A 20,323-nucleotide genomic window follows, 5' to 3' on the forward strand; every position below is an offset into this window, starting at 1 on the left:
ACACCCCATCTGCATGCTGGGCCAGGGTGTCTGCCAGCATGTTTAGCTCCTCGTCGGAGAAGCGTTGTTTGCGCTGACGTAGTGTGCCTTTGCGGGTGGACTGTGTCATTTTCTGGAAGGCTGGGACCTCGGTTTTGGATTTCAGTGCCTGTAGCCATGGGATTGTAATGGATTGTGATTTTCAAGATGGCCGCCGGAGCATTTCCCTTTCCGGCGCGATGACGTTATTTCCGGGTCCGGTATTACGAACGTGTTTTTACCGCGATTCTCATAATGAGGCCCTATGTGTTTGCTGCGCGGCGAGCATTAGAAAATGTGTCCGGGTTAGCCCCACACTTTTTCGGAGGTTGATCTCCCATCATTCATTTTTATTTTATTTTTTTTTAATCAAGAAAGCCCAGGCGAGTGCACACTCCCCGTCCGGGTGGTCGAATTCCTCACAGCCACTCATAGTATAAGCTGGCTAGGAAACAGGTTTAACAGGCATTTATTTTTGGTCAATAAACTAAGCCTGGACCAACCCAAAAAAACACAAAGGCTGTTCTGATAATGGCCATCATCAGAAATTGAGACCTGGACAAACTGTCTACAACCAAACTGTGGGGCCCTGTTTGGGCCTCATTACGAGGTTGGCGGGTAGCTGCGCCTGTATTACAGGCATGGCTGCTGCCGGTATCCATTTTTTTCTGGCACCTGCAAATGGGCAATTACCGGGTCATGCCGAGTATGGGGGACCCGGTAATTGCCCATTCGAGGGTGCCCGTAATAAGGGACTCCCCATCCACATTCGGCCCCATAGGGCTGAATGGAAATGGGACGTTGGATGCACCAGCACCATTCAGAGTGGTGCCGGTGCATCCGACGTGCTGTGCTCGCAGGTGCCGCTCTGCCCACCAGGTCAGACCTGGTGTGTTGTTGATGTTTTGTTATAGCCATCCCACAGGCTGGGGAAAAACACAGAGCTTCCCTTTCACCGATATCTAAAACACTGCTACCTGGACACTACCTCCTTATCTGTCTTCATCATCAAAATCCTTCCTTTATGAGGCGAATCCTCACCCCTGAGGCATGTGCTTCACTACTCCTCTCCTGAGCTGGTTATAAAAGAACCTCTGCAAAACAAAAGAGGTGCTGGCTCGAAGGTTTGGAGTGAATTCTAACCTCTGCCATTGCTCAGGGCAACCCTCCAGACCATCGTTCTTCAACCTGCCAACCGATTACAGAAGGGGAAAGACCATATGCAAATCAGGCTTGGTCCCACCCTAAAAGGGGCAGTGCAGCACAAACAGGTAGGTCACGTCCCTTCTGCACAAGACCATAAGCATCCCCAGACATGTTTAAAAGAACCTCTGCCTCACAAAGACTTGCAGGTATAGCTGGAACTGACCATTCTCAGGAAATTGTGCAGAAATATTACAGTATATATGCTGTAAAAGAAAGTAAAACGTCTGGCTGGAAGTCTTTTCCCCTGTGCCACCCCCACTCCAATGTTTGTTGTACCTATGTTCCTTTATAGCGCGTGCCAGTTAGATCTGGATAACACGGGGGCGTGGTAGTGTATTCTCTTCAGGGTTGCATGGATGATGAGTAATGGAGTTTTAGCAACAAGGAAAGCCTGTGCTTTCTGTGTGTGCTGGCTTGAAAACAAACTTTCTCTCTGGTTACTATGGTAACCTTGAAAACTCAACAGTTGAAGTGAATCCCCTAATCGGGCTGATCGGGCAGCTCTACAGATCAGAATTCAATTCAGGTATGGTGCGGGCAAGCCCGCTTTTCTTCACTCCCTTTCCTTCTTAGAGTCATCTGTTTGACCACAAAGAGCGCACGTCGGTTTCAGACTTTGGCCTCATTACGAGTTTGGCGGGTTGCCCTGAGTAGTCTGGTGTCAAACCGGCATGGCTGACACCAGAAATTACCGGCACCCGGCAAAGCGGCCGTATGGGGGCATTCCGACCCCGTCGGACCCGGTCAGTCCCCATTGCCGGGTGCAGATATTCATAAATCCCCATTCCCATTTGATCCCCAAAGGGCTCGATGGGAATGGGAAGGTTGGATGCACCGGCAGCATCCGACGAGCTGTGCTCGTGGGTGCCGCTCTGCCCTCCAGGTCAGACCTGGCGGGCAGAAAGGCACCCTTGAGCACAACTCATAGTTTGCCAGTCCGGTAATAACGGCGCCGGTAGCTTACCGGCGCCATTACTACCGGACCGGCAAACTTATAATGAGGCCCTATGAATGTGTTAGAACAGATGGGCCTCATTAGAACCCTGGCGGTAGCCGTGCCCTTATTAAGGGCACGGCTGCCGCCGGTAATTAATTTTTACCGGGTCCATGGAATGGGCAATTACCGGGTCATGCCGACCTTGGCGGACCCAGTAATTGCCCATTCCATGGACCTGGTAAAAATGAATCCCCAGGGCTCAATGGGAATGGGGATGATGCTAAGAATGGGCCTGTTAATAACGGCCCCGTTGTTAGCATGCTTGTCCCCTCGCGGGACCCATCAAAGGTCGTCTGGTAAAATCAGATGTCCAGAGCGGGTCCTGCAAGGGGACCTCGTAATAGGGCGGAATGGGTTTAACGGCTCCGGCACCTTTACCGGCGCCGTTAAACCCATTCCGCCAGGGTCCTAATGAGGCCCAATGGCATGCATGTATGTTAACCACATGCTTTATTTGAAGTATTTTTTTTTTTTACGGTTGCATTTGAATTGAACAGAATTCTCCAGATAAGACATATTGGCTACGTTTCGGGGAAACCTGTCTAGCACAGTTGCTTGTGCATTAGACTTTAAACCTTATGGTAGGAAATTCAAAACCTCACAGGCCAGGGGTAGCTCTTGAAATTCTGTATCCTGCTACTATGAATGCAGTCAGAACAAATATTTAAAATGGGTCTCAGCATTGGAATATGAGTTCAGGGCATCTCTTGGAATGGCGAATTGGGATGTGATTCATTCCCGGTAACGCCCCCAATTGTACAGGGTGGAGGTTCTTAGATCAGGGAATGAGCACTAAGTGCCCCATGCATAGAATTATCGGCACCTAAAATAGGGACATTGCACGCCAAACCAAGCACAAAATCCTATTCATGGAATCGACTGCACAGTACTTTTTCGTACTTTGCACAGACTTCGCGCAGGCTCGGCACGTCACTGTGAGAGCCTGAGTGCCTTGCTCGAGACACAACGCAGAGCGTGGGTGTGGTTTGCGCAGAGGGCAGGGTACGCCCACTATTGCGTGGAATGATACGTATTCATGGATTCGACTGCGCAACCTCTCGGCGGGGAAATGACCGGCCACGAAAAGCTCTCATTCTATCCGCCACCCGAAGGCAGGCGTACAGACACTTGGCCATAGGATTCACAGTGCAGAAATAAGATCAGGTGTCGGATTTAGGGGTGCGTGTATGCAGCTGCGGTTCCGATCTAACTTAGGGGTCCAAGTACACAGTGTAGTGGGTGCTAGAACGCTTAACAGGGGTTCACAGACAGATTATCTGAGTTGTACCCGTGTTACAATTAATTGTACGCATTTTGTTGGGGTGCTGGTAACAGTTACGGGGTGCCCATGGAGGGTCCCTGAGATGGAGGACTGCTTGCGGGGGACCCCACGCACTGTTTAAAGGGTGCAGGTATTTGCACCCGGTGGAGCATGCAAAGGTAGCTGTTTCTGGCTGTTTTTGCTTTGCATGGGCGCGTTCTGGTCGTGACTTGTGTATACAGTTACTTTGCACAAACAATTCCATGAATACGCAGAGGGCGCTGGTAAACCTCTGCAGCCAGGCTCACGCAGAGTCATTCATGGCATGCAGGCTCTGCGGGATCTCTGCACACTTTTCCATGAATCGGGCCTTATCTTATGTCTGTATTCAATATGCAGGTTGCACGTTCGAATCGTGGCAGTGTTGATTCTGCCTTTCAACCTTCCTGAAAAATAAACATGTGTGGGATTAATGGTTTCTCTATAAGAGTGCTGTTTTAGACCTACAGAGCAACTAGATGTGTGGAATCTAAGGAGGACAGTAGACATGTTACATCAGTGTGTCATGGGGTAAACTCATGACAGTTAAGTAGTTATTGCTTTCTAATGTTATTCATAAAGATGTATTTGTATTAAAGGACCTTATCTCTATGTGCCTTAGTTTGTATTGGCTACCAAATTTTGCAATTAAGGCTAATCAGGGAGCAAAATCATGCACATTTATTTTTTAATTGTTTATTTATCAGCGCTTATACCCAAGTGGAGTGCTTCAAAGCACTTCAAGGCGGGCAGGGAATACAGTAGTCATTCTTAGGCCTTGAAGTTTTTCCGAATGATCTAACAAAAAACGAGCGCACTAGGCCTGACAGCATTTCTCCTAGCGCAAGTGCATGAAGTGTTTCAGGTGTGACCCAAGCTGGGGAGGGGAGACAAAAGGGTGGAGGGGACAGGAAGAAATAACTTACTAGTCCTATTGCATTCAGGTTGTGCAAGTGTACAGACAGAAGTGCGAGGAAGGAGGGGAAACAAGTGCGCAGGGCCCTGGGTTAAGTGCAGAGAGCTTACCCCACTCCTGGGCGGTAAACTGAAAGGGCAGCAATGCTGAACATAGTGCAGTGGCCCGGAGGCAAGTGCAATGAAAAAATACAGAGCATGTCATAGCTTGTTTGAGTTTGTTTTTCAGTTCATGGACATGATTAAGGAGACAACCTCCACCCAGCCATTCCAAATATAAGGTGTTTGAAGAGGTAATGTAAAGCACTCTGTGATTATAGCGTTTCGGGTAAATGAAGATCATTTTTTATCCTATGGGATATATGATGCTTTTTGCTGCGCTGCCAGGCATGGCACTAATTGGAGGTCTGGTTTAGAGTTTTAATGAAAATATTTTTCTGTAATATCACGGCTCATATGTTTAGCTGCCACTGATGAAATTCCACTGAGAGCTCAGATCTTGTTGCCTTGCAAAGCTGTGTTTTGTTACTTTTTCCAATTAAATGAATAGGGGTACTTTATGCATGCAGTTTCTGGGTATATCTTTTCTTTGTACCTCTCCTTACAATAAGCTAATTGCTAAATGTTCCCAATACGTTTGCCCCTTTCTCACATAACATAATCAAAGCTGAAGTCCTTCGCCTACAAGGATTGATTATTTTGAAAATGGACCTGACGTGCTGGAGGTTTGAGCAGAAGCAAGGACACCCTGATTACATGTAAGGCGGTTCCCGTAAAAACGGCGGAAATGCGGCGATAATTCAGTTACAACCATATCACCCTGCTGCCATACTACGAGTTTGGCAGTGAAGGGTGGATTTATCTCCAGAAAAAAACTGGAAGGTAATCTCCCACTTTATTGGCAGAATTGCCGTGGCGGAATTACCAACAGCAGTAACTCCACCAAAATCCAGATGGAGTTCTATGGACTTCAAAAATGGGCACTTACAATGCCTTACCACCATGTCTAATCCTCTGGTAAATCTGCGGGACCAAGTGGTGCTAGCGATAATTGAGTTTGGTTATAATTCAATGGATTTACTGCAATTATATCCGGTGTTTTTTTCATATGATCCTTTTCTTTGTTTAGTCTGGCCTGGGGTTACTCCTCCTTTGGGTCTCCTCTGGCTTGCCCATTAATAATAATAAGAATCATAATAATAAATACTAGGGGCCTCATTACGACCCAGGCGGTAAGTTACCGCCTGGGCCGTGACTTTACCACCATGGCGTAAACTACGTTTACGCCATGGTGGTTGGCGGACTTACCGGCCCATTCCGACCTTGGCGGGGCGGTAAGTCCCCAATCCCCATTTACCCTTCCCCATTCCCATTTTTGCCCCATAGGGCATAATGGGAGTGGGGAAGGCGTTAATTACGCCACCGTAAATTACGGTGGCGTAATTAACTCCATGGTCCCTTAGCGCCATGGATTTTAACACCTGCTGAAAGCAGGTGTTAAAAGCGCCATGGCGCTAAGGGACCTCGTACTCAGGCGGTAAGGGTCGGCGCTGTTAACGCTGCCGTAAACCCCTTACCGCCTGGGTCGTAATGAGGCCCTAGGTCAGAGTTGATCTATTTTGCACGAGGATGGCAATATCACTGACTGACTATTAGCATAGTCGCTCAGTGGCTCAGAGCTAGTGTTTTATTTTGTGATAAGCTAGCTAGCAATTAAAGCATGAATGACAGAACAAGAACGTCACGTGCTTGTTCCGATTATATCTCTTGAAGGTTTCCGGATTGGTATATTCCTAGAGTAGGGACTCTGACGAAGAAAATGGACAAGGCAGTAATGGCTTGATTGCTTACCGATAATCTTCATTAGTCCAAGTCCAGGTCTTCCTCATCACAGTCCTTGACACCCCTCGCTCCGGAGACCCAGTATGTTTTTTTGTTTTAATTTAATTTTATTGGCAGTTGCAACACAGCAGAATCAAGCGTAACAAAGCCATATTTGTGGCATGTCCACAACTGCTCATTTTAACATTTCTTTCTCCAACAATGAGAATACATCACTTCCTTCCCCTCTCCACCAATGCCCCCCCCCTTTGTCCCCTACCCAAACACCCGCCATCCCAATCCTTCCAACCCGGGTAACAAAGTGACATGGTTAAGAGGTCCAGAGTACAGCGCACTGCTACTTCATGTCCATTCCTGGGCAGTGGGAGCCTGCTCTCTCCTGTCGGGTCAGGAGTCTAGTCCACAGTTCCCTCATATCATTTACAATATTCCCTGATTTTTATTGGGCAGAACCATCACACAGCTTTTTTTTTATCTTTCACCCGATCCCGGGCAGTTCATTCTTAGGGCCATATTTAATGAGGAAGGCAGACCACTCCATCTCACGTGATGGTCTCTGATCATGTAGCATCGCTATCAGCTGCTCCATCTCATATATATCCCGGGGTTTCAGGGCCCATTGTCGCACACTGGAGAGCAGTGCCCTCTTCCATCCCTTCGCCAGTCAGGCACATGCAGCCAACAGCAGGAAGTGGGCCGTATGTGGTAACCCTCCACTCTGAACAGCACCAACAGGGGATCCAGGTGCCTTTCTATTCCATTCAATGCCTTTATCCATCCAAGAACCTTCTTACAGAATCCCTGGTCGTTCTTGCACCCCCACCAAACACTTGTGTACGAGCGCGATATAAATAAAATATAATTTCATTTCACCACACATGACAATAGTCAGCTCACTGGCCACAACCACTCCAACATCTGGGATCTATCTTTGATAGCCTTACCGGGTCTTATTGCCATCTATACAATAGTTTAATGCCATGTAGTTTATATTGGCATGCTATTGACGTCAGGGGTGACTTCCTATCAAGCGCTTCATCAGCCCAGGAGTTAAAATCACCATCAATAACAAAGAGATCCCATAGGTGGGCCAACACTCGATAGGGGCATAGACTATCTTCATCCCATCCAGGGAGCCTTCTATTGGGAGCAGACGACCCTAAAACATTTTCATAACCACACCCTCCCGAAGCCTACATTGCTTATGAAATATTATTCCCACTCCTCTCTGATTCACTGGCCCTGGTGCCCAGAGGGCTTGCCCAATTCCTGCACCTCACAACTGCCTCTCCTCCCCATCCACCGACCTGGTTTCTTGTAGGAACAGCCCATCCAGGGCTGCATTGCAGAACTCACGCGCAACTAGTGACCTCTTTGTACGCGAGTTCATCTCTTTTACGTTCAGGCTAGACTCCTACATCCCTCTCTAGTTCCCATCATCCCATGTCCCTGCATGTCCACATTGTCACACACTCTCTGCATGCAAGTCCCTATTGCCTCATTGCCAGTTGTCCGTGGCGTCACTGATTGTTAAAATCACAATTGTCACAAGCTACCCATAGAATACCCCTTTGTAAATTTAACATTAACTGTGTAAACTGTAACCTGCAACATGCAACAAAGATTTTTGAGATGCCCTCCATCCTCCTGAGGGCCACTCGGGATGAGCGTGTGATGCCCCCTTTCCAGCCCTCACACTAGTACCATATCGTCCTCCCTTTACATAACTCCATTCAGGAGGAGGCATGCACTCCCAACCCCCCATCCCTGTGGCGGTGCTCATGGGTCTTTGAGTGGTGGCTGGCCATTTAAAAGCATATACTTGCGCCAAGTCTGTCCTCTCTAGCATCTGGGAAAACCTGGTAATGGTGTCTGCTGTCCCCTCTTCTTCGCTGGGCTCGCCCGTTGGTTAGGCGCTACCTCAGTGTCTGAGGTTAGATGACATAGTGCCTGCTCTGCCTCCTCTGCTGAGATGATTCTATTCTATTTCTTACACTTCGAACTGCAAAGAGAGAATGGGTATGCCCATCGGTACCCAATTCCTTTTTCAGTCAGCCACTTTGTGAGTGGCCGACAGTCTTTCCTCCGGGACAGCATCGGGTTGGAGAGGTCCTGATAGATTGTTATGCATGAACCTTCATATTCCAGATCTTGCCGCAGCTGTGCTCTGTCTAGCACCTCCACTTTGTCCTTATATCTCGAGAACCTGGCCACCACAGAGTGTTGGCCACTTCTGTATGGCTTGCCACCCCTTTGCGCTTTCTCCAGTTGCACCCCCTTTCCTGTTTCTGCCGCAAATAGAAGGTTGACAATGACCTGCACTTTGTGTTCTACTTGCAGTGGGGTTTCCCCTGCAGACTCCTTTAGACTCAGCATACAGATATTGTTCCCCTTCTCCCTCTTCTCCAGATCATCCATTTTCAGGGTCCCCTCCTCCTTGCGTAGTTCCAACTCTGTAATTTGGCCATCAAGGCGAATTTCGACTATGTCGGCATTTACCTGGTTGTTCTCCAAGCTCAAACAAAGAGGTGATGGCTGGAAGGTTTAGACTGAATCATAACCACTGGCATTGCTCGGGGCAACCCTCCAGACCATCGTTCTTCGCTTGCCAAGCCATTATAGAAGAGGAAAGACCATATGCAAATCAGGCTTGGTCCCACCCCAAAATGGGCAGTCCAGCCCAAACTGCTAGGTCACATCCCTTCTGCACGAGACCACAAGCATCCCCAAACATGTTTCGACTGGACCCCTTTTGCAATGGCGCAGACGGGCTAAAAAACGGTGGCGTGGAAGGTTGCCCAGAGCAACACCAGTGGTACAGATTCATTTGAAACCTTCCACCATCACTTTTGTGGTCACTGTTCTCCAAGCTCTCCACCTTACTTTCCACCATTCTGACACTTCTCATGAGGTCCACCAGGGATGCCTGTATGTCCCCTCTGAGTGCCTTAATCTCAACCAGGATACTGTCATCGTTTGTGGCAAAATGTGACATATCCACTCCCGTTAGCAGCCTCCCCTCGGGAGCCGACCCCTGCACCCTGCTGTACCTTCCTGTCTAAAGGTTCCTGGGCACTTGCACTGAAGATCGTCACTGTGGGCCCTGTCCACACCACTGGCTGTCTCCTGGGGCTTTGCTCAGGGGGAAGCCTCCTTCTATGGTCTTCCGTTTTGTCCTCTGTGGGCACCACGCCCCTGCTCCACCAGGTCCCAGTGGTCCGGTACAATGTAGGTATGGCATATGGGGGATGGACATCACAGCAGCACCCTTTCTGTGCCCCACTCACCACAGCTGGAGATCCTTGCTTGCACTTGAGCCCCAGACCCACCATTAGGCCTTTACTCAGCAGGGCCACCGGGGGGCTTTCAGTCCTCTTCTGTAGTGCACCAGTCAGAAGCCTCCTCACATGCGGCTCAGCAGCCATGATCCCTGTTATGCCGGACTGTCTCAGGCACAGTGGTGCCCGTATGGTGAGGGTCTCCCAGGCCTGCACCCCACTGTTCCACACCTACCAGGGGATGCTGCAGGATTCTGGCAACAAGCTACATGAGGGGCCACTGACCCGTGCCACGCCTGTAGTGTCTCTCTTTGCGCTAGTGGTTGGGCCTTCCTGCAGCACCCTCTATGCTCAGCTCTCCTCATGTTTGGGCCCAGCCACCCCGTGGGCCTCAGCTTTCCTTTGCGCCACCTCCTCAGCAGCCCTTTCGCCCCTTTTGATGGTTTCAGGATGGCGTGGATCAGCTTGTTGCTGTAAAGGAGTGGAAGAGGCTCTCTAGCAATCACCCCGTTTACCAGACAAAGAATACTTGGGCCCCAACAAACTTCCAGCCACAAGAAAAAGTCTCAACCACAGGACAAAAATGTACTGTCTTTATTATCCAACAAAAATGACAGCATTCACACTAGAACCGCATGCCCTTGCCAGAGGTCTCACGTCCAAACTTGTGTCACACCATTCTAATCATGAGTAACATCACAAAACAGGTTACGTCCCCCAAAACCTATCAGGGATGTGGATTGGTCAGTTCAGGGAAACTATGTATACCATGTAAAGGTGTTAGTTTAATTTTTGGATCACCATATCTGGTGGTTTCTCCTGGGACCACCTCTACACACACAAATACAAAGTTGCAGGGATGTAAGGAAACTATTGGCCACTGCAACATAATATGTCTTAATGTGAAAGGTAACTAATGATTGGGCAGGTCTTCCCAGTCTTGGGACGTTGGACACTACCAGACTGGGTGGGCACTACCAGACTGGGTGGACCTTTTCAAGGCAATGGGAACAAATACAGAGGTGCTGTGTGTTCCATCATGTTGCCATCTCTGAGCACCTAAGCCTGAGAGAGTACATTCAGTTATTAATTTTGAGCAGCACTTGCATCTTTCCACCTCTGGTTCAATGGACAGGCTTTCCTTCATCTATCTTGAGTGAATAGAAGTTGTACGGCTCTTCCAGGTCAAGTGTGTAGAGACCACAAAATTAAGCTCTCCTGCTTGTAATTATGAGGATTTTAAGCTGAGCTCATTGCAGGTGCCTTATCGTCTTAGTAGCTGGAAACTTTCAATTTCTGCTCATCCTTGACTAGGGTGTGCCTGTCTGCCTTTTGCTGAATCAGACTGTTAGCCCTCCCATGTATTCGAAGTCTGTCTCCCATCCCCCATTCACTTCAGTACACTCATAGCTTCCATCTTGGTTCTTATGGCTTTCCATGGTAGTTGCAATTAAGCATGTGCAAGCTGGATATATGTATTCTTGGCATCTTGCGGTTTCTGCTTTGGCAAAGGATATATATGTGTCTGTCATCTAGCTGCATGAGTCATAATCATGTTTTTAATGTCTACCTGCACAATCTAATGTATGTTTGCATAGCTTTGTGCACGGATGCCTAAGTACTTTATGACTATGTGCACCTACATCGTGATGTAAGTGATGATGTCATTAACTTCTCGAATTCCAGTCAGTTGACCTGATTAATTGATGATAACTCTACCTCTTCCATATTGTCAGTCAGAATGGCTTTCAGAGAGAGGCAAGTTTCTGACATCTGTGATGCATCAACAATGGTGATGAAGGGGCTAAGAGGGTCATGAGGGCCATACTTGAACCTCCGTCTTTGATCCCTCCTCTGGTCGATGAGTCGACCACATTAGCTAGATGATTTTCTCTGGTCACGTACAATTTCAGGAGCCAGACCTTTGTTAATCCTCTGAGATGTCCATGATACTTTGCATGGTCATCCAAACTCCAGGCCAGGTAACTGCAGTTTCCACTAGGGTTGCACCAGACCCAGTTTCCCCAGTAGTCTCTTGTATTGAATGGAAACTCAAACACTGTTCCTGATGGGAACAAGGGACACTGCATCAACTGTGCTTTCAGTACATTACGTGTCTTTGTTTCTTCATCTTCTTCGAGCTCTAAGTCTAGTATTACATTCAGCCCTATAGTCTTTTCAGTGATCTTCCTGCATTGTGAGATTGCTACTCTAATGACACAGTAGGTGAGTAGCACTATTACCAATGCTGCTACCAGTACCTTCAGTCCGTTGCCCATCCATGATGGTATCCATGAGAAGATGTATGACAACCAGCCGCCATCCTTCCCTATGGCATTTGTCTCTGCTTCCATTTTAGCATGTAGATCTTATAGTTGTGTAATGGCCTCTGTCAGAGTCCCATTCTCTTCATCGTGAGCAGGTGTGAATGTACAGCAAGAAGGCCTGATCTTGGCATAAACGCCTTCCTCCATTGCGGTGAGGAGGTCCAGAACGGATCGGTTCTGGAGGGCCATTAACCTCACGACTCTCAAATCTTCCTTGATGGCATTGTACCCCTTAACAATCAAATTTATGATCTGCATCAGCTCCCAATGTGTGATCTGGAGCCATCTGGCATTCACATTTGCTTGAATTGCTGAAACTATGGATGCAAAGAACATCTCAGTCCTGCTGAACATCCTATGTTGTAGTGGTATTGTGTCCAAAGAATCTTCCCTTTTTGATAATGCATAGTCCCCCCTTCTCACTCTTGTCAGCTCTAGAGATCTCTTCTTCCTTTGATGAGCATCCATCTTGGGGAATATGTCTACTTATATGTCTTTCTGGGGCACTACCTATGCTGGTGTGTTTAGCTGTACGAGAGAACATATCCCACCCCAATAAGGAGGCAATTGCATGTACACCTTTAACTTGCAGTCCCAGTAGTGATCCATGAGAACTGTGGTACCACCCTTCATGCCTGGTATCTTTGATATTTGCTTGCATGTTTTAGTCTTTCCAACATTCACTGGACCATCATTCTAGAAACACAATGAAGCACTCTCGAGTGTTAGAATTGGCAGGGAACATGCTTCATTTTCTACCCATGTGAGCAACTTTACACTTGCTTCCCGTTCCTTGAGGCAATTGTTGGTTTCCTTTTGCACTATTTCTACTGGAACTGTTATGAGTATGTGTGCTTTGCTTCCCTCTTTCCATCCTTCTGCTGTGTAAATGTGTCCATATACAAGTAACTGCAGTCTTTCCCAGTTATTCCTCTTATCTCCTTTTGTACTGTTTTAGGGCATTGTAGTTTGGCTTCTCCTTTGTGTGGGCCATAAGGAATCTACTCTATTGCCTTGTCAGTGCTCCAGTAGTCATCTATCATCTCCTGAGTCTTGGTAAAACGGTCTTCATATGGGAACGTCTTCTTGCGAGATCAATCTTAGTGTAGCCCATTTCCCTTGAAATCAGCCTCTGGGCATGCAGAGCGACAAGTGCATGAGGCATTGTGCTCTGGCAGTTCGGATTTCAGTTGCTATGAATGTTCAGAATTTACTCATGGCATAGGGGATGAGAGAGCACACATAACAGCTCTCCATCATGGTTTCTTTCTCTAAATTGGTCATGTGCTTATACCACATGTTATTAGAAATATGGGCTGAATTAGTTAAGTGCAAATTTACCTGGTCAAAGTCTATGTTTTTACTGCGTTTAAATCTTTTACCCTCTTTGGCAGTGCTTGTCATCTGCCCAGTTATGGCTTCCATTAGTAGGGGTCGAAGCACGTGCATGCAAAAATAAAATTCTTCGTAATACAAGGAGGGTAAAGAGGTAGCAACAACAGAAGGCACAAAGACATCAATATAGCAGTTTGAATTATGGTTCCCATATTTGTAGTATCAATATCCTCTTGCGTTGCTCCGAAGATCTGTAAGAATCACATGAAAAGCCACAAAAGTGCCTGATTATAGTTTTAGTGTATTAGGTTAAGCTCTTCTTCTGAAATACTGAGAGAGCGCTGCATAAAACAACCACTCCCTGACTAACCAAACTCATGGATTACTGAGCAATGTTATAATAGATGGGTCCCTGTGGGTCAATTATTGGGTAGGTTTGTGCCACATAAAGCAGAAAGCAGAAATGAATAATTGAGGTTGGATCATGTGTTCAGTCTCTAATTCAATTACAAATCTAAAAAAGTGCTCCTCAAAGGTTGTGTGCAGGTACGGAATCATGTATTTGAAACAGTCCTTTACTTTCACAATGAATACCTAGTGTGAAGAAAAGATAGTGGCCTAATCTAATGGAGCATTTTGTCCTTCCCTAACTCTAGCCACAGAACTGATTGGTCGTGGTTGTGCTCCTTCCCGTTTGTCTAGTTCTTCTTGCATCAAATCATTTTCGTTCTGGTGGGAGTAGGTCTCACCTTGGCAGCGCTTGACATCTACGATACAGTTCCAGGCTTTTTTGCCACCTAGCTTAACCGCATGGTCAGTGGCCTGCTCAGCAAGATAGGGCCCCTTGAACCTTGGCTTAAACCAAGGCCGTACGTAATTGTGCAAAAGAACAGTGTCTCGTGGATAAAGTAGTGGTGGTCTTAAACGTTCTTGATTCATTTCTGGGGTGTTGTCTTCCTCACTCTTCTTTGACCTCTCCTGCCAGGATTGAAGCTATCGAAAGATAAAAGAAGCACTAGCCATCATCAAAGCAATATAATCATGCATTTCATCTCCTAGAACAACAGCAGAAATGTGGGCATCTGTCAGTTCTCTAGTTGGAGTCGCAAGTGGGAGTTGCATAAGTTGCCCTGTCACCACCTCATGAAGGGGTTAAGTTGTGGTCAGATCCAGGCTGGTTTATCAATGGCTAGGGGCAGGCAATGGAGCCACGCCTTTTTCAATGTGGCTTTAATGTTTGCCATCTTCTCTTGCAGCAGGTCATTGAGGCGCTCACGTATTCCATTCTCCTGCGGGTGATGAGCACAGGAGAACATTTGCTTGCTCCTCAATAGAGCCATGATATGGTCAAAGGTCTCATATACAAAGTGAGGTTCATTGTCAGACCGCAGGACCTCGCTCCCCCACCCGCATCATGGGAATACCTCTTTAATGAGGAATTGGTTGGCTCTGAGACCATCAGGCTGTGAACAGGGACCAGCTTCGATTCACAGGGAAAATGGGCATACAACCACTATCAAGTTGCAGTAGCCTTGGCATACTTGGATCATGTCAACATGATCTACATGGAGGTGTTGGAAAGGCCCAATAGGACAGAACCACTCTTCCCCAATGTGTGCACCTAGTATGTCCCTTCCCAGATGAGATCGATGATGTAATTGCGTGAGTGCAATCTGCAATAATGCTACTGGGATTACTAGCTTGCCTGTGCTCTCCTGTCACCACAAGGCATCTGTAGTGGATATTTAAGATCCCCTCTTCACCCATAGTTCCTTTTCTACTACCAGTGGAACTCCATTTTATGCGCGACTGGAAATGCACTATAACCTTCCTTCAAGATCATATTCTGCATGCTAATATTTCTGTTTGAGTGAGTATCAAACTCAGTTATTTCTGTAAAATATGCTGAGTGCTTCACTTCTGCGTCTGTGGCTTTGTTGCCATGGGAGACTAAGTCCTCCCACTTTGTGTGTGCTTGGCACTTCACGACTGATATGGCTGATGGGAGTTGTAGCATGTCTATAAGCCTGCCCGTGCTGTCAGCACGCCGGAAGCCCCTCTTGCCATCATGACAGTCCAGCATTTACTATAGATGTCACATATGCTGAATCAGAATACATTGTAACTTCCTGGTCCTTGCACACTTTTAATGACATTATGAGGGCCACTAATTCCGCCGCTTGCACTGAAAACATGAAGGCAATCTCACGCTTGCTACTACTTCAGTCATCTCGTCTAATTACATTTTTACCACTGCCGTCCCAGTATGTATTTCTCCTGTCGCCTGGTCTATCATCGAGGACCGGTCAATATAAAATACTTCTCCCCCCTCAAGGGCATTCTACCCACTTTGGGAATGTCATCATATTTCCATGTATATAGTAAAGTCATGCACATAGTCTCCCTCTTCCACTGGGTCATCTAGGGATGTTGCTGGCTTTACAGTTCTGCATCTTACTACCTTTATTGCTGGATTGAAGATAATTACCTGTATCCAGATGCTCTCTGAGTAGTCAACGTGCTATTGGGTTTTCTGAGTATCGCGAAGAGGGCATATTCCACATAAAGTGTGGTGCTGCACTCCATTCTGATATTCACTGACTTTTCTACTGCAAATGCAGCAGCAGCCAAAGCTTGCTTGCATAGGTAATGGCCCCCTAATCACTGGGTCTAAACGCCCACTATAGTAAGCCCTTGGCATGTGTCCTATGGTTGTCTTCTGTGTGAGTTCCACAGTCATCACAACTCTGTTGGAGTGTGAGTAAAAATAAAATTCATCATGGTAATCAGGAATCCCTAACACTGGAGCTGTGTATATTGCCTTCTTCAGCTCCTCAAATGCTTCAGTCATTGTGCGTGTCCATAATAGGTTACCATCCCCTCTCTTTGCCTCGCGGAATCCACTTAATAGGGGTCCTGTGTATCTAGTCTAGTCGAATACCCACGCTCTGCATAATTGCAAATGCCCAAAATGTGCTGTAATTCTCTCACTGGCTTTGGCATCAGCATTCTGAAGGTCAGCTCTGCCCTTTCTAGAGTTCCCTTTCGGCCTTCCTGTGATATCAGCTATTGAATGTACAACACCTCCTTCTGGCAATATTGTAATGTTGCCTTGTCTACCTTGCAAACCTTTTCTGTTAATACTGTCAGCAAGTTTACTAAGTAATTTCAACACTGCTCTTCAGATTTACTGCAGATCAAAATGTCATCTAAATACTGAATGAGGGTACTCTCCATCTGTATGTTACTGAGGTACATTTGGAGGACCCTATTAATAATTGAGGGTGTTTCACAGCACCCCTGTGGTAATCTTGTGTGTTTCCACTTCCGGTTTCTACATAAAAAGGAAGTCAAGTTCTGTGACTCTATATTACCGTGAAATTAGTGGCTTCCGGCATGATGCTACATAGAATTTCCACTGGATTGGGAACCAGCAGAAATTCTGCCTCAATAATCTGATTTAAAGGATGCAAATCCTGAATAAAATGCCATGATCCCCCTTCTTCAACGGTTACACAGCTGTGTTACAAAGTGATACTGAAGGTACGAGAATACTGTGCTTCACTTATGTGGCGATCGTCTCATGAATACCCTTGTCAACCTCTTTTGTTAGGGCATATTGTCTTGCCCTTGGTAAGATTGCCCCTGGCTTGAGCTTTATTTTGACAGCTTCTGTGGGATGTTTCAACCCACTAGTCCAGGCCTTGCAACATAACTGTGCATTGCTTGCATCAGGAACATCAGAATGGCCGCCGGAAAGCATGCTGCTCGCTAAAAATCACCCAGAAGTGCGCAGGAAAAATCTGAAAAATAGGCCGCCATCCACTTATGCCCATGTCAGTGGTAACACAGGAGACCACTGCCAAAACCCATCATTTGGCTGCCCAAAGAGCAAGGCTGATTGCAAAAGGAACACAGAGCTGTGTGAAAATCCGTTTTTCTTGATTGTAAAATTTGCATAAATCATGTGTCACAAACCACCCAAAAGATCCAACCTCTTTGTGGGTGTTAAACATCATTCTACTTCAAGAATACACATAAATATAATGTCCACAGAAGTGCACTTATCAGAAGAAAATCCACATTGAAGATTGCTTGCTTGGAAAATTATGTTGGAAATGGGTGCAATACCGTTACTCACCTCTGTCAGAAGCTGGTGATTTCTAAAACCTGTCATGTTTAAAGTTGTACATTGAACTCAAAGAATGCCAAAGAAAGTCTTGCTATCAGAAGCCTAAGAGGTGGATACAATTCAAAACTATATTTTAAAAAGGCTTGAATTAAGAAATTGGTTGATGTATTTGTTAAAAATGTAATTTATATTTTTGGACAAGACAATTTCAGACATTGGGCCTCATTACGACCCAGGCTGTAACCATGGCGCTAGCAGCACCATGGTTGCCGCCGGTATTTTACCAACTCTGCCATGGTGAATGGCGGAATTACCACCCCAATTCAAATGTTGGTGGGGCGGTAATTCCCCATTCACCATTGGCCCTTCCCCATTTCTGCCCCCATAGGGCTCAATGGGAATGGGGAAGGCAGTAATTACGGTACCGCAAATTGCGGTACCGTAATTACCTCGAAAGTCCCTTTGCAGGTTCCTTCCTTAACGGCTAGTAAAACCAGCTAATAGCAAACCAGCTAATAGCACCATGGTTCATGCCGGTAACTCACCGACTCCGCCATGGTGGATGGCGGAATTACCGCCCCATTCCAAGGTTGGCGGGGCGGTAATTCCCCATTCACCATGGCCCCTTCCCCATTCCCATTTTTGCCCCCATAGGACATAATGGGAATGGGGGAGGCGCTAATTACGGCACCGTAAATTACGGTGCCGTAATTAGCTCCAAAGTCCCTTTGTGGGTTGGATTTTTAACGCCTGCTAAAAGCAGGCGTTAAACACCAACCCGCAAAGGGACACTCGTAATAATGCGTTAAGGGTTTAACGGCGCCGACGCTCTTTACTGCGCCGTTAACCCCTTAACGCCTGACTTGTAATGAGGGCCATTGTGTTTAAAAGTTCAAGTTAGCCACACTGGGCTTCAAAGACATTCCACACCCTTTTACCCAACAAAGGAATCTTCCCCCTGCTATCTGCCAAGCAACTGGCAGGCTGGTGTGAAAGGAACTGGGAAGGGCACTCTGGCATGTTGCTCTGAGTGTAGACAAAGGACTCCCTTGAGCTGAATGAAAATGCTAATTCGGGTGTGACTGACACCAACTGCCCTGGGAGGAAGAAGCCCATGTGACTCTCTGACTCAGCCGAACCTTGGAGGCGGGCCAGACTGAAAATGTGGATTTGAAACTAAAGTAACTGTATGTTTTGGGAAAATATTGTGCCGAACTGACAAAAATAGGAAATTTAGAGATTATTAAAATGAAAAATGTGCTCACAGTTTAAAACTAATCTGGAATCTGTGCGATGTTCTGAGACTGAACCACAACATTTTTAATATTGTTGCAATTGTGATTATGTTAGGAACATGAAAAATTACAGGAATATGCCCAGAGGGTATGTGCATGCATGTGTAAAAAATTGTACAGATCCGAAAATGTATAACTAACCAAAAGCACAAAAAATTGTCATTTATAAACCAAAACTCGTAGGAAGATAAGATTTGGACAGAAACGTACCTTAGGCAATCTGTGATGTGTATATGTATTATAAACAAGTTTGTGATATTGGAAATATGTTTTTTATGAAAAGTAGATTTTCTGGTTAAAAGCAAAGGGGAGGGATTTTTCTGTACCCTAAACACTGTGTCACTCTGGCACATGATGACACCTCATGACACACTGTTCCCTTCTTAAATCAGGAGAGGGGGAATTCTCTGACCTATCAGATCCTTAGAGGGTTGGGCATCGTATAATCAGCCTCCCCACCCTTTTGGAAGATGGATAAATTGGGACTGTTGAGGACCCAGAAAACACACATTCACTCATCAACTGATCCATTGGCGAAGCACTCTGCAGGAAGATCCAGACCCCAGAACCAGACTCCAGAACCAGACTCCAGAACCCTGAAGCAGAGGCCTAACCCAAAAAGCTGAACTCTTTTCAGCAGGCCTTTAAAATCTAGCAACCTGATTTTAACCCCTAAACTTCCACGGGTCCTAAACCATTCAACAGCCTGGCTGAGCTGTTTTGCTGCTTCTGGCCAAGAACCCTTGCTAGAACCCAAGATCCGACCAGTCCCGTAGAGCTGTAACCCAGAACCCGTCAGATCCAGTCCAAGAGGCCGTGCAGACCAGAGTGCTTTGCTGAGAGCAGACCCAAGCGCCTGAGACCTGTCCAGTGGCGAGCGAATCCCAGCCAAATCCTTGACCAGATCTTTGACGGGCCCATTCAATTCCAAAACCATAGTAGTGAGTATTTAGTATAGAACTGTCCATAGTCAATTCTTAATTTAAAGTAATCCTATTCAATCCATTTCAACCTATCCCGAATTGCATTATAGAATCTTGTGTCCATCCTGAATCCTTCTCATTATATAGTCTGTGATAATTGTAGTGATAATCATCTGTGCGCTGATATTTTTCTGAAGAAAGTCAAGTGTGCTGGCGGACAGAAGTCAGAGCGGAAGGCGCCCTGTTCTGGTGGCTGTCCCGTTGGGTATCTGGCACGTTCAAAGCCCCTTAGTATAAGTCCATCTTGGTTCCAAATCTGTAAAGCGCATCTTTCATTTTGAAATTTTGACTCTTTTGAGAAAAATCTACCTTCACTAAAACCTCTGTAACCTTTGAACCATACGTCCTAGAAACGGAATCTAAATGTCATTTTGAAGCTAACATCCTCTGCTTTCAAACAAACCCAAAAAGACATTCCAATGCCTTATAGTTCTTCCGTAATCGTGTTTCTCGCACACGGAAAAGTTGCCGCAAATTTGCATTTGGCTCAATTTCACCACATGTAAAAACAGCTATTTCTTGCTTCCAACTTCTGAATTTCGTTTTCCATCTGCTAATAATTCTACAATCATGGCAGTGTTGACCTGTACCAACCCAAAGCAACTCTCACTAGTTCTGAATTCAATTCAGCAAATTAAAATCAGTTTAGCATTTTCCCATCCAATTCAAACCACATCTAAAAGCAATTGACCTGT

This window comes from Ambystoma mexicanum, chromosome 2p (assembly GCF_040938575.1).
Source record: "Ambystoma mexicanum isolate Mex_15411 chromosome 2p, UKY_AmexF1_1, whole genome shotgun sequence".
NCBI lineage: Eukaryota > Metazoa > Chordata > Amphibia > Caudata > Ambystomatidae > Ambystoma > Ambystoma mexicanum.